Genomic DNA, 15290 nt, shown 5'->3' on the forward strand with positions numbered 1-15290 from the left:
ACAGTGACAGAATTCAGACTGTTTCTATAGGTCATAGATTTCAATGCAGCTGCTTTCTCTGGCCAAGTTGGGGTTTCACTTCCACACTGCCAACTTGGAGAGATCTTTAGGAAGAGACCATAGTTGTACAGCATGGAGTGCTATCGAGGGACGCTGTCATTCAGTTTCTAATGCAGTCATGAGAAATGCAGTCTTTTTCCTCTAAGTTGTAGAATCTTAAAGCACTACAGAGACATTGGAAATGCTTGCAGAGCTCATTTGACTGCTGTTAACTCCAGTTTCTGTAGTGTGTTGGGGAAACAGGCCTGACCCAGTGGCATAGAAGAGGGAGTTCGTTGTGGGGAAGCGCTACAAGAATTTTGCTTTAAATTCTATTTTTGGGCTTTTAATTCTCTGCAAGTTACAGTACTTGCTCAGAGCATCTGCTTTTTATTGCCTTCCTTTTCTATTGTTACAATCTTTTTACTGCTGGTTCTCTGAAACTGATGTGTATTGTTGCATGTTTGTGCTATCTACATAATTTCATAGCTTGTATACCTTCATAAACTTTCTGTGCAAAGTATTATTTCTTGGAAGCACTCTAGATTTATTTTTCTTAAATATACAAATTTTAAATTGCCCTCAGGACTCATGCCATTTATTCTTAAATTGAATCTTATTTTTGTAATCCAGTTCCAACTGATAGAGCATTCCTCATCTAACACTGACAGAAATAAACACAGCGCTATCTTGCCAGAGAATTATATGAGCATGTAATAGCTGCATGCAACTGAATTTTCATTTTACTTGTATTTATTGGAGAGCTATCCTAGGATTTTGAATTGATTTCCTCACTTTTGTTTGCATTTCTATGTATTTCTTCAATAAAAAGAAGAAATCTCCTGTTATTTCAGGCCTCGTCAACCATCCTGAAAAATAACATGAATAATAGTGGTATAACAAAGATTGAAATACATAACTGTAGTTTTCTTTCAGTCCTATAAGAAATCTCTGCTAAAACAGCAAGTGTTCAGAGCAGAAGGTGGCTTGTAATTGCAGCTGTTCACTAAAACCACACTCTGAGAACCTTTATTATAGTTATAACGTATTAAATAATAACAGGTGGTACATACATTGGAATTTGTTGGGAATAAGGCAGACTTAGGGTTAAAATGCTCTTGGGAAGAACTACCAAACAACATGCTGCTCAAAGAGGAGAAGAGGGAAGGTTGCCTATCAAATGGCATGGCACGGGTTGGAACGCATTGATATTTAGCATCTATCTGTCTTCATGAGTCCTTCTGTGATTCTGATTCTGTGATTCTTACCATTTAAGTCATGGATGTAGAATCTGCTATGAGCAGGAAGGAAAATGGGAAGGCTTTTGGAAGCTGAGAGGTGCTGTATGGGGCTGGAAGCTGTCATGGTGCCTCTGAAGGCCACTTAAAGCAGAGAGGGGTGTGCAGACATCTGTTAGCCCGTATAAACGTCTGATTTTGCACAGCAGTGAAGGACATGTTTTCTGTGTCAAGGCTGCTGCGTTGGTGTAACAGCAGACCAGGCCTTACTGCCTCTTCCATATTGCTGCCTGGGCATATATAGGGGGCATGGAATACATCAATGATGGGCAAAGCTGTCTCTTTCTATGAAAGAGTGTGTGTAGGTACCAGTGACTCTTACAGTAAGTAATTATAGTAATTTAAGTGTAAACTTCAAAGATTCATGTAATTATTCCTTGTAACATGATTATGATGTTATATTTGATTATTTTCTGAAATTTCAACCCTGGAAACTTGCATATAACTTAACTCCTCGAAGCACTCTGGGGTAGAAGGTGAGGGAGTTAAAACACGTTGCCATTGGCAGAATATGAATGCTATGCCATTAACAGATCTTGATGCCACTTAGATATTAAATTAGATCTGTGTGTAGCTCCATCCTAATGGATTGAGGCTGTTAGGCAAGGCCAGGTTGGATGGGGCCCTGGGCAACCTTGTGTAGATCCAAGCCTGGAGGTTGGTGGCCCTGCCTGTGGCAGGGGGGTTGGAGCTCTGTGATCCTTGGGATCCCTTCCAACCCATGCTGTTCTATGATTATAACTGATGCCACAGAATCACATTAAAAGTACCTTCTGCAGAGAGCATTTTCTGTTTCTGGGATAAGGCAGGTAGGAGACTCTGGAGAAATAAATCTGAAACCCATCGTTGATTGAAAATATGTAGTAGAAGAAAACTTCCTGTGCTAGGGGAAAAAAAAAAGTAAATCAGGATACATTTCTGTGTCTGAGCTTTCTGTCTTTCAGTTCAGTTAAAGAAATGTTGGTGGGTTTGTGAATGTAATAATTCCTGATGGTATGTTTCAGGAGTGCAATGGGAGTATGTTTCTGAGATTTCTAGCACAATGCTTTTTGCTTCAGCTGGTGTGAACCAGGAGTCATTGGAGACATAATATGTGGCTGTTTTGAGTGGAATTACAACCCAGCTGGGTTTCTCTTCACTTCCAACAAAGGCAGCAAGTTTTTATTTCTTATCTGAACTCAGCTAAGATTTTGTACTTTGAGGAGGTCTAGCAATCGGTGCTACCTGTGCCCAAGGGCAGTGCTGATTTTCCAAGATATGTGGGGGTGTTTACCGGCTATTACAGTGCAAGGATGAACTCTTCAAACTGAGAGACCTCAGTGATGATTATCATCACTCTGCAGATTCTGTTCCTGATTGTCTTTTAACACTCCGAGATAAACGTCCCTGAGAGACTTGTAGGTTACTGAAAGATTCTGCCTCAGCAAACCTAAAGTAATTCTACTCAGGAGATAAATAGGCAATGTCATCTTAGTGCTTTTCTTTGTGACTACATTTTGGAAGGATTTATTTAACTCTCAAGTTGTTTTGTCTTTTCCTTCACTTGATTTCGCTGCAGATCTGCAGTAATCTGCCCACTTCACTGGCTGTTTGAGGACTGGGAAATATTTAGCAATTCAGTTGAGCAGGTGCAGTTAGGAATATTCCAGGCTTCCTTTTGTGTTGCTTACATTCTTCACTTTCAGGAAACATCTCTCCATATTCTTTCCAGATCTTCATTGCTTGGCATTTTGAAGCTCCTGCTTGGCATACTGAAAAGAGAATTTCCTGTTGGGAAAAAAGATTTCTCTCTTATTTCTTAAAGTACTCTTCCCTGCGGTGCATCCCTGATGTTGGTGTTACATCTGTTCTCTTTAACCTCAACAAATACACCATTTTTAGAAAAGCCACTCTTTCCTTACATTTCTAATCTTTTGGGCTCTTGATTAGCCATTCCAGACTTCCATTTATTTTTCTACTGTGCAATCTCATGCTATTAGACACATTCAACTGCAAAATGAGTATTTGTATAATTTTTACATGATAGAACATTAATATGCTTATCAGTTCTAGTAAATCTCATATTTGTTTCTTGACTCGTTGAATCTCTAAGTATGTTGGCAGCTTCTGACACAAAACCATTTTCTTTGGCTTGTGACAGTGAGATTTCTCAGTGTGGTTTACATTAAATGTAATTCAGAACCATGGAGTCCATCAATGAAAAATTTTCTTACATACAATAAATAAAAATTTCCCAATATCCAGCAAATGATAGATTGCATTGTTCCATGAATTTATTTTAAAATTTATTTCTAAGTAACCTTTGATTTGATTCACTGAGTGCCATCTGTTGGGAAAGGGAAGCATTCCTTATTATTTTATTTAAAGATAATTTTCACTCATATCATAATATATGTGAATATATGCAAGTATTAGAGTTAATTAAAGGATTTTTGATTTTTTTAAGTCTCTGTGCTTTCTGCACAGAGCTGGGGATCCCTTGACATCCCCCAACTATGAGACACAAGCTGCCTGTAGAACCTTAGAGACACAAGAGTTTCCTCAGCTTCACTTTTCTGTTGTAAAGCTTCATGCTTGTGCATTGATACAGGGTGCCTGGGGAGGGGGTTGAATCACTGGCCCTGGGTGTATTTAAAAGAAAGTTAGATGAGGTGCTCAGGGATCTGGGTTAGTAGAGGATGGGTACGGTTGGACTCAATCTCAAAGGTCTTTTCCAACCCAGTGATCCTGTGGTTCTGTGAAAATGTGTAACAAGGGAACTATTTTGAATCTCTTTCCAAGCTGCAGATCGCACACTGCAAACAGGCTGTACTGTACTATACCTTACCCTGATTTATGTGAAACATCACATATTGATGTCTTTATAGACAGCAACTTAGTGTTTCAGAGGAGCCTGCATGTTACAAAAAGGGCAGCAGGTGTTATTTAGACTAAATTGACCTTGAAATTGATTTCTTTATTTTATGACTTACTGAGGGGAGATTAATACTTTTTTTTCCTGCAGCCTGAAACAATTTACATGGTAATAGAAGGCATAGTCAGTCAAATAAATTGCTGGAAGTAGTAGTGTTCCAAGAAAGAAAATATGGATCTTACTTGCATTGATTCTTTCTACCCCCAGGGAGTAGCTAAGACTTTTAACACCCGGGAAAGACTGCCCAAATTTATTTTTCCCATTAGAAGCAGAACAGATAGTAATGTCTGTAAGCTGGCACTTACTCTAAACTTTCAGTTGGATGGGTGGGGAGAAGGCTGTGCCCAATGCAAAATTTAGGGAGTGTTTTAATGCCACTTCATCACTTCTGAAAGGGCAGGTGGAGAGAAGAAGAAATCATAATAAACTTCTGGAAAATCTGATGTGGAGGCAGCACATCTGCCCAGTGCAGACCTCGGTCATGGTCAGTAAACGGTTCTTGCAGTGCCACCTCTGAGTACTGAGCAGGAATCATCTCAAACTGCACATGTTCATGGAAAAAAGAGACCTGAAAGAAGTTACCCTGAGGAGGCACTGGCAGGAAATGGAGGTATAGCTCTGTAGGAGGGGGAAGAGAGATTCTCTTTGTGCTGCCATGAATGCTGCGGTGCTGAAGTGACACGATTTCTATTTCCCATAGACTCTCAGACATGGCCATAGTTAAAGGGTTTGTCGGTAGCGTAACGATTTGCATAACCTGAACATACATGAGCTGTATTACCTTGAACATGAGTGTGAATGCAACCCCACAAAACATTTTTTGGGTATTCTGCTTAAAATACAGGATGTGTATAGGAAACTGTCGTTAGTGGGGAAATCACTGTGATCATCTGGGGCTGGGAGCAGAGCATCCATCTCTTTTTGTCTACTGGAAAGCTGCATCTGAATGCTGGTACAGCAGCTGCAGTGAATGAATGATTATTTCCATCTTTGCAATATGAGGGGGAAGATTGGTGTCTGGCAGATACCAGTTTGGCCAGGCCAGGCTTCTGGCACTGCTGGGGAAGGGACTAGGGCTCTTGCTAACAGGCTTAGATTAGTTTGGGCTATTGTGGGAATTCTCTATCCCCCTAAAAATAACCTTTGCCTGAGGGGTTTTGCTAATTTTGCCTTTGTTTCCCAGCTCAGTGTGCCCAGGATTATCACTGGTGGCAGGCGTGTTATTAATATGGAGCACGTTATGAGTGTTCCAGGGAGGTGTCCCATATGCGACACTGGTTCAGAGCTGTTTATTAATTTGCTGCTGGGTCACAGAGCTGTGCAGCGCTTGGAAATAAGCTGTGAGGCGGGGGGGAAAAGTGTATTTGCAAAGTGCCTGTTTAAAATGGCATATTTATTTGGAACTCAGGGCATTGCCTTCTGGAAAATGAGTGATGTAGAATGAAATCTGCCGTCTTGCTGTCGGTCTGCCAGCCTGCCTCTCCGAGAGTCTTTCCCTAGAGCAGGACCCCCACAGAATGGTCCACTTGTGGGCTCTGAATGGGTGCAGGGCTCTGCACACGCACTGTGAAACGCTGGTCTTCGGGTCAGCCGTGCAGCCTACTGTGAGATAGCTCTGTTACAAGAAGGAACATGCTAATTAGGAGACAGAGCAGAAGGTAATGGGCATTGAATATGAGTAGTTGAACATGCTTTGGACTGTGTGCCTGTGTATGTCCTGTTTGTACGATGTGTGTAATAAAACTGAGGTAGGAAGATGGATCTGGGTGGCTGAGCCGTGGTTGGGGGCAGCAAGGCAGAGCAGCTGCGGTGAAGGCAGGGATGAAAGCAGGAGAGTGAAATGATTAAATGGGAAGAAAACCTGTAAAGGTAGAAAACACACAGTTTATCAGTGATACGGTGCTAAGTGAGGATGTGGAAGTGCTACTAAATGGGAACGGAACAGATGATTTAGCTGGTGGTTTTGTTTGATGTCAGTCCCAGAGCTTACAGCTTCTCCCAGCAGACAAAAGCGAATGCAGACCTTTGTGGGAAACGGATGCAATTGGGCAGCAAGAATTTGTTGGCTGATTTTGATGGTACTTAGGCATCTCTGTATGTCTTCTAAACTCCGTTTCTTAGTATTTCTTTTGAAGAGGTCAATGCAGATTGTGGCTAAGATGAACGGAGAGCAACTGATGTTCCTATTTATACTTCTCAGGGACTAGGATGCTCAGCGGATGCTCGCTGCATAAGGAGGCCCTTTGACTTGGCTCGTAATACACTGAGGGAAATTTAAAAGTAATGTGAATAATTTTGATGCCACTGGGGGTGTTGATTTCTGTATACTTTAAATCCTTTCCCTGTGTCAGTGGCATATGTAATGCTTCAAGCTGCTGTGTTTCTGTGAAAGCTGTCCTTTTTTTAAACAGAAATTAAGCTGCTTTTTAGATGAGAGTCTGCCACGCATTAGTGCATAAACTGGGATGTAGAGGAGTGAAATGTGTAAAGGTCATGCAGTGAAGTGCCAGAGACTTCCTATGAACTCTCTGAAATACGTTCTGGCTGCTGGATCATAGCACATCTCCTATAAATAAAAGATCTAGAAGCTTATTATCTGGAGGCATACTTGAAAATAATAATAATAATTAAAAGTTCACAGCAGTTACTCTCTGCTGTCTTTACCAGACGTGCCTCAATTTCAGCTTATCAGACTTTGATTCCCAAACAGTAGGAGGAACTGTGGTAGCTTCACTTCGACACGCAAAGCTGATCTTATCGACTGAAAAGGCAAGACAAGAGGAGGCTACCCCAGGGAGACCTTTTCAAAACAGAAATAGGAGTGTACTTGCTGCATTCATCAGGGAAGAGACAAAAAATTAACATGCTAACTGCTTTCCAGCATATTCTTTAAAATATAATGCTGTTTTAATCAACAACTTGAGTCTTGGACTTGTATTTCTGTGTCTGTATTTAGATCCTCTGGTACTTTATCACCTATTAAAAAACCTCTCTATGCCCTGGTTTCTGTAGTGTATTAATGGCAGCGTAGTCAGCTCACTCTCACACTGTCTGTTTTACAGTAATATCCTTTTGGTTTTGTTTTGGGGTTTTCTTGTTGGTTTTTTTTGTTTGTTTTCCCCCTCCTCCTGTATTCTGGGCTGTAACTGCAAAGAATTCAGATGGGCCCAAGCCCCAAACAGCTTTGTGCCCACAGTTGGGGAATGCCAGAAGAAGCTTCAGGAGGGACAGAAAGCTAAAAATTTTCCATTGCATTAGGGTGGACCCAAATGTGGACCTGTCTGTGGGGATGCTAAGCCAGCACAGCCATGATCCTGCCTGCCTGTGCAGCTCAAACCAAACCTGAGTCCTTCTAATGAATTGGTTTTCATAGGATGCCAAGAGAACTTCAGCTGTCTGGGAAACTGTCATCTGTGCAGACCTAGTTCAGGAAGTGTACTGGACCTTTTGTCTGAGCTTTGGAGAGTCAATGGTTTTATAATTACTTTTTTTTTTTTATGAATTTTGCATTTATCAAAGGTGTCCCTGGTCACTGCAGGGGGTTGGACTAGATAACCTTTAAAGGTGCCTCCCAACCTAACACAGTCTGTGATTTGATGATTGTATTGTCAACCTGCCCTTCCCACCCACACCCTTCCACTACAGGGACAAGCATACCAGCCTTCTTGGGGATGGCTATAATAAAACCAAAAAAGCGTGTCATTTAGTAAAGAGGGCCTAATACATGAGATGAGTGGCAATGAAAATCTCTGTAATCAAATGTTTTACTAATGGCTCCTCTGAGCCTAATTGTAGTGGTGCTTAATGTTGATCTTTATTCCTGTTAAGTGCAAACTATTCTGGTTAATCTGATTTTTTTTTTTTCTTCCCCCTCCTCTCTCTCTTCAGGACTATAAATCTGATGTTATGACTCTGGTTTCCAGTGCCAAGAACAGTCCTCAAGGTCCAGTAAGTAGAAGCATTTTGCTGAATAGATTAGATTCTGTAACTGAGTTTAGATCTTCTTTTAAATTGTTTCAGTCATCAATCACTGGAACCAATTTTTACTTGTGACACCTTGCGGCTTTTGAAGTGACCGTACTTGAATTTGCTTAAATGCTCTTTAATGCTTGAATATGTAGTACAGCAAAAATATCTCTTACCAAACTGAATATAACGGATTAAAGTCATTAATAGGCTAATTAACAACCCAGGGAAGCTGTCTTATGTGCTACTACCTGTATCGTATCAACAGGCTTGGCTTGCTTGTTGCCCTGCAGAGCATAGCACCCAAATGAGCTGTGGGGTGGGTACAACGTCAAGCCCCTGCGATCCTATTGCAATGATGCCCTCAGGAGGGGTAAGGTACAGCAAAAGAAAGGGAAAGTTTGGACAAATTTGGTAGCATGTAAGGCCCAGGTGCTCACTGGAGCAAAAGGAACTAACTGATCTTGGCTAAATCAGAGAATCATAGAGAAATAGTCTGTACCCATCCTTCTTAATTTTCCATATAATATTCTCACTTGACAGGAAATAAGTGTAACATAAACTAAGTTTTTGCTGAGGTGTTAGCCCCATTTACAAAGGTGCTGATGATCCTTAGCTCTGATGTCACTAAGAGGTCAACATACACTGCAGTCTTGAATCTTTTTGTCTCTCTGAAACACTAATATGCCTTTTTCAAGTGACTGGTGGGATGCTGCCATTACTTCACTCTAAGCACATTTCGGTTTTGGGGCAGTTTTGTGGCTATTTCTTTTCTTCTGATTATCTAAACTGCATCCCCTGTGACTTGAGGTTGAAATACATGATATTTCAAGTATTTGGCAAACCCTTTTATTCCTGTTTGCAGGCATGATTAATGCAATTTTAAACATGAACCTTAAACATGAAAAGTTCCTTGAAAGGAGGAAGTGGTTGGACTTCTCCCAGATGAATGCTGTCTCCAGTGAGACATCACTGCCTTTTGAAGCTGCTCAGGCATGGGCACATGCATATAAAAATATCGTGAAAGATGAAATCATATACAAAAAATGTTGATGTTTCTGATGACAATGATTTGAAAGAATCCTGTTTTACACCATATGCTACGTTTTTGCAGCCTTTCTGTTAGTTTGTCAAAAGTTAACCTGTGAAATAATGATTTGGGAGGTGAGGGCTTGTTTTTAGAAGCTTGACTTTGTGTTTCATATATTTGCATTGAAATTAGGTATTTATTGGTTAAAAATGCATGTTTTGAAGAATGATGTCGTGGTTTTATCTGGCTGAATGTATTTTCTAAAATAGAAAAAGGTCCACAACAAGTGCAGAACAAGCTTTGACAAGCACCTGTCATTGTATAAGGAAAGACCTGTTCTTCCCCTCAGAAGAAAGAGGGAAGGAGAGAAGGGGTGATGGTGGGGCTCTAGGGAATTTGTTAGGGAAACACAGCCTGAAAGTTCTGATTATCACCCCCCTCCCAATTTATTTCATTTTATGATTGAAACCTTTGGTTGCTGTTGCCTGTAGCGTTCTCAAACTTGGTTTTTCCACCAGGATTGGCAGTTGTCTTGCAGTAACTCAGTAACTTGCAGACTTTTAATTATTGCTTTTTCACTTAATTTGGGTGAGGGGGAGAGTTATAAAGGCAAGCTTAGCTGTGTATTTTTGTCTGCTGAAGAGGGTTGTGATGGAAAGAGAAAGGGTTTAATGTTTTCTGTTATATTTCTGATGCCACACAACCAGGGCATAAAAAATAATGAGTTAAGAGTTGAGCTTATTTCTCTTGAAATTACACTGTCTCTGTTGTTGCTTGGAAAATTGTGTGCTGTGATGGATGAGAAGGAATACATAGATTTTTCAAATGTGTTGCCAGATCATTGTTTATAGAACAATCTGGTAATAAAAAGAGAGTTGACAGATGAGAATTCAAATGGATCTAATAATGAATTATTGAGCAGTGCCCCAATTCCAAAGCCTGAAAGACTGATTTCCAGGGTGCTTTTTATTTATTTTTTTTAGAAATAATTGTTGGCTGCTTCTCCTGCTCTTAGTGACAGATTCTATATGAAAGTCTAATGCAGCTGAAACTCGTAGAATGAATTTACTTCTGTTATATAATTGAGATGGCTGGAGTTGCAGTGATATAAGACTACAGTTGTAACTTAGTGGTGAATCAGATCCATCAAACTTCATGTTTCTTGATAGGTATAACTGCTTAATAGATTGTTTGCTAAATAATTCAAGATGTTTTCACTAAGGTGAGTGATGGTGCCTTTTAAAACCTTTCTTTTGTTCTTAAATCTCATCAGGCAATCAGTTTAACCTCTGGAGCTGGGAAAATGTATCTAAAGAAATGACTACGGGGAAGCTTTAGGAAGCCGTCAAGCTTCCTTACTGGTTGCCAGAGTCTGGAGGGCTGTACCTGGGCAAGAACACCACTGTCTTTGTCCCTTTTCCTACAGCTTCCTCCCAGTACTGTACACTTTTATCTGCAGCTTCATGCTCCTCTCCCAGGCTACCTTAGAATCTCATTCCTACTTGTTTAAGGGGATACGGTGTCTAAAGCAGCTTCGCCTTTTCCTCCCTCTCCGTGTCTCAAATTCTTGTCTATATATTGATATTTGATAACAAATATCATGTACTGTTTTTAATCAAGCGATGTTGAGAAAAGGTACTAGGAGTAAAATAGGGCCCTTCAGGATAATTCTGCAGGGACAATAATGATTTTTGCTGAGAAATAAAACTGCAGCAAGAATTGCTGCCTGTGAGCTGAATAGAAATGTGCTTGCTACCTGAAATTACCTTATCTCTGCTGCGGCTGCGGGAGAGAGATCTATTAACTGGAGATAATGGCTGGCAAAAAAGTGGATTTTTTTTTTTAAATTTTAAATTTCTATTGAATGGGATGTATCTTAGCACCAGCATTCTTCCAAAAATAAATGCGTCACTGCCAGGGACAAGGTTAGAATTGAAAGAAAGAACAACTCCTCTCTAAGCATCGTCATAGAGCACTTAGATGATATGTTGGGGGATGGGGGGAGAGAGTCTTTTGTGCAGGGTAGAAGGAAACTGTGTTGTGCAAGTGTCAGTAGGATGATGTAGAACTGATCCTATTTAGCAGAATTAAAAAATGTCTGGGGAAAATCCTGATTTTTTTTTTTAATGTGTTCTTTTTATTTTTTTAAAATTCTCTGTCTAACCTATAGAATTGATACAAACCAGGAAAATTCCTTACAGCTCTATCAGGTGGATCCGAAAGTATTTTATAGGTCTCACTGTATGTGAACTGAATTGAGAATGAGGTCAAAATTTTACTTGAGATGCTTAATGTGGAAAGATTTTGTCAAGTTTTACATCATAATGTCTGTCTGCTTTTGAGTATCCAGGGGCATGTTACTCGGCAGCAGACAGGAAAAGTCAGAAGTCATTAAAGAATCTTGACTCTTATTCCTGTTGTCTTTGTTTGTTTACAGTGTTACTGCTTGTTGTTACTGCACATAGCTGTGGTTTTTTTAATCTCATCTGATGAGTTGGCCAATGGCTGGAGGTGCAGTCCTTGTTACCTGGAAATAGGCTCCTTGAAACATCCCAACATAATTTAGATGATGAGATAGTGTTACTATTACAGGCTGTATAGAGAAAAACATGAAATTATAAATGTTACTTAACAATCAGTGAAATGAAGACAAATCAGCTATTCTTGCATTCTCAGAACTCAAGCTCCTGTGACACAGCGGTGGCCTTTGCCCCTTCCATCAGGTTATGGCTTGGGCGTTACTATTAAAGTAGGTGCAGACCTTGAGGCGTTCTTGTTATTGGGAGTCAGCCTTGCCTAGAGCAGTAATGCTGTGGATGTCTACAACATTGTAGCTATTCTGTTATTCCTAGGAAAGCAGATCTCTAGATTAGTTGAGAGGTTGATGTGATTTTTCATTGTATTAAAGCAAAGTTTGGTGTCGTTTTGGGTGACAGTATAGATTGCACTAAGCAAGACCTTGTTCTCTTAGCAGCCTTCTACTTGCTATCAAAAGGCTTAGTCAAGGACTTAAAAGTCAGTCTGAATAATGTAAGAATAAGGCGTTTCCAATACCTGGAAATTCAAATGCTAACCAGCTTTGAATAAAGATGGTTACTGAAACATCAGGTAAACTTTTAGATAAGATGTTAGAAAAAATTTTTTACTTAAAGAGTTGTCGGGGCCTGGAACAGGCTGCCCAGGGAGGGGGATGAGTCACCTTCCCCGGATGTTTAAACAAAGGGTAGATAAGGCACTTAGGGATATGGTTTAGCACAGGACAGGAATGGTTGAACTCGATGATCTTAAAGGTCTTTTCCAACCTTGTGATTCTGTGATGCTCGGTTTTGAACATTCATGGATTTGGTGTGGGAAGAAAAGCTGGGGTTGGAATGTATCTCAATGTGAAGAGGGAAGGCCTATCCAGTGCAGAGGACACTTCTGCGTAGGCTGAGTGTCTGCGTAAGTCTTTCTTTGCTTTGTTACTCACATTCTCTTCTTCAGGCTAAACAGCCCTAGCTCTCTCAGTCGTTCTGCATATGAAAGATGATCCAGGCCCCTCATCATCCTCATACATGCCACTGGACTCTCTCCAGTAGTTCTTTATCTTTCTTGAACTGGGGAGCCCAGAACTGGACACAGAACTCCATCTTTGGCCTCACCAGGGAAGAACAGAGGGCAGAAGAACTTCCCTTGATGTGGTTGTCACATTCTTCATGGTGTCCTCCAGATACCACCGGCCTCTTGGCCCCAAGGTGTCCTAGTTTTGGCTGAGACAGTTAATTTTCTTTTTAGTAGCTGCACAGTGCTGTGCTCTGGATTTAGGATGCGGATAACATTGATAACACACTGGTGGCTTAGCTGTCACCAGTAGCTGCGGTGCCTGCACCAAGCCAAGGACTTTGGAGGTTCCCAGGCCCTACTGAGTGCCCAAGAAGCTGGAAGAGCAGAGCCAGGAGAGGTCAGCCAGCCTGGCCAAAGGGACCTTCCTGCCATGGAGCGTGATGCTGTGCACAGAGCTGGGGATGTGAGCCCGGGAGATGGGGTTGCTGCTCAGAAACAGACTGGGCGTCCTGAGGTTTTTGGTTTTGAGGTGGGGTCTAGTTAGTTTTGGGGGTTTTTTCCTCCTTTTTTTGCATGTGGTCAGCAATGTTATTTATATATCACTGGCAGAGGCTTCTTCCAATGCAGGTCACAGAATCTTCTGTATGTCTCCACTTGCTCCAGTGTGGGGCCTCTCCATGGGCTGCAGGTGGGGGCTCTGCTCCCCATCATCTTCCATGGGCTGTGGGGGGACACCCGTTTCTCCACAGGCTGCAGGGGCATCTTTCTCTACAGCACCTGGGGTACCTGCTCTCCCTGTTCTTCACTACCCTTGGTGTCTGCAGAGTTTCTTACATTCTTACATCTCATTCCCTTCTCTGGGGGCAAAAAGCAGCTGCGTGTGTTTTTTTTTTCTCCTGACTATGATTCACAGAGGCGCTGTGACCGTCACTGATGGGCTTGGCCTTGGTCAGCAACAACTCTGGCCTTGAGCCAGCTGGTGTTTGCTCTGTGGAGCCTGCAGAGAGCTGCTGGCTGCTGCTTGCAGCAGCCACCCCTGCAGCCCCCCCTTCTCCACCAGAACCCAGCCATGCAAAACTACAGCACTTGTTTTTATGTATATAATTTACTATTATTATTATTTTCTTCCTTTGTTATCTTATTAACCTTCCTTACGTCAACCTATGAGTTGGGGTTTTATGTTGTTTGGGTTTTTGTAGTTTTTTTCGCATTCTCCTCCCCATCCCTTGAGGGGGCAAAGGAGCTTGAGTGACTGTGTGGTGCTCAGTTACCTGCTGGGGTTAAACCACGACATGTACTCATATTAACGATGCTTGTAAATTATCAAATCCTAGAATTTCTAAAGGAAACAAAAAGATGGTAAACCTGCTTCTAAATGGAAGCTATAAGAACCTGTCAGAATTCCTAGAGCTGAGGCATAAATTAGATAAATCCCCAAAGCAACCTACTCCCCCCTCCCAGGGCCCCTTTTAACTCCCCCTCAGCCTGGCTCTCAGGTTGATGTAGACATTGCACTGTGAAGTAGGAGCCAGTTTATGAATATGACGTTTCTACCGTTTTTGCGGTAGGGCAGTGTGGGTTGTGGAATGGTAAAACTGGGATTGTAGGGATGGAGAGTAAACTGCAACCTCCTCAGGACACTTTGTGTTCAGTGTTCCTCACAGAGGAATGCCGGCGGGGAGAACGCGGGGATTTAAAGTGTGATGACAAGATGCCATCTAGTGACACTTTGGGGGAAGTCGTAGTTCTCAATGTCTTTCCAGAAACTGTTTCTCCTCGATTTGTGGACTCGAAGATTGTACCTTAGAACAGAAATTCAGCCGCCATCACTCAGATGTGATCTGTCTGGAAGACGTTTTACACTAGGTTCATCTTCCGCTGTGTTAAATGCGGGAGGGGCGCTGGCGGTCAGTTCCTTTCCTTGCTCCACTTGCCCCTGGCTTGGCTTTGCTTAGGCAAATGCTGCTACTGATGCCGCTTCCAAATCATAGAGCCGTGGAGTCATTTAGGTTAGAAAAGACCTCCAAGATCATCTAGTCCAACCTTCCCCCTACCACCTATATCTCTCACTAAACCATGTCCCCAAGTACCTCATCCAACCTTTCCTTGAACACCCTGAGGGACAGTGACTCCACCACCTCCCTGGGCAGCCTGTTCCAGCGCCCAACCACTCTTTCTGAGAAGAAATTTCTCCTCATTTCTAACCAGAACCTCCCCTGGTGCAACTTGCAGCCGTTCCCTCTTGTCCTACTGTCTGGTTTCTCTGGTCAGCATGAAGAGCCTTCCTTGATCAGCTTGGTGGCATAGTATTTCAGCGGTTCTGCTCTTACCTGGCAAAGTATACAGGTAATAAAAGAGAAGCTAATTTGAATATAGGACATTTAAGTTTTTTCCTTTAAAAACCCTAAACCAACAGATTAAGCTTGTGAGTATTTGCATATTTTTTTTCATTTCTTATTGGAAGAAAATAGGAATTTTTTCTTAGTTGTTGCTTAGAAAT

This window comes from Gallinula chloropus, assembly GCF_964237585.1.
Source record: "Gallinula chloropus genome assembly, chromosome: 15".
Classification (NCBI taxonomy): Eukaryota; Metazoa; Chordata; class Aves; order Gruiformes; family Rallidae; genus Gallinula; species Gallinula chloropus.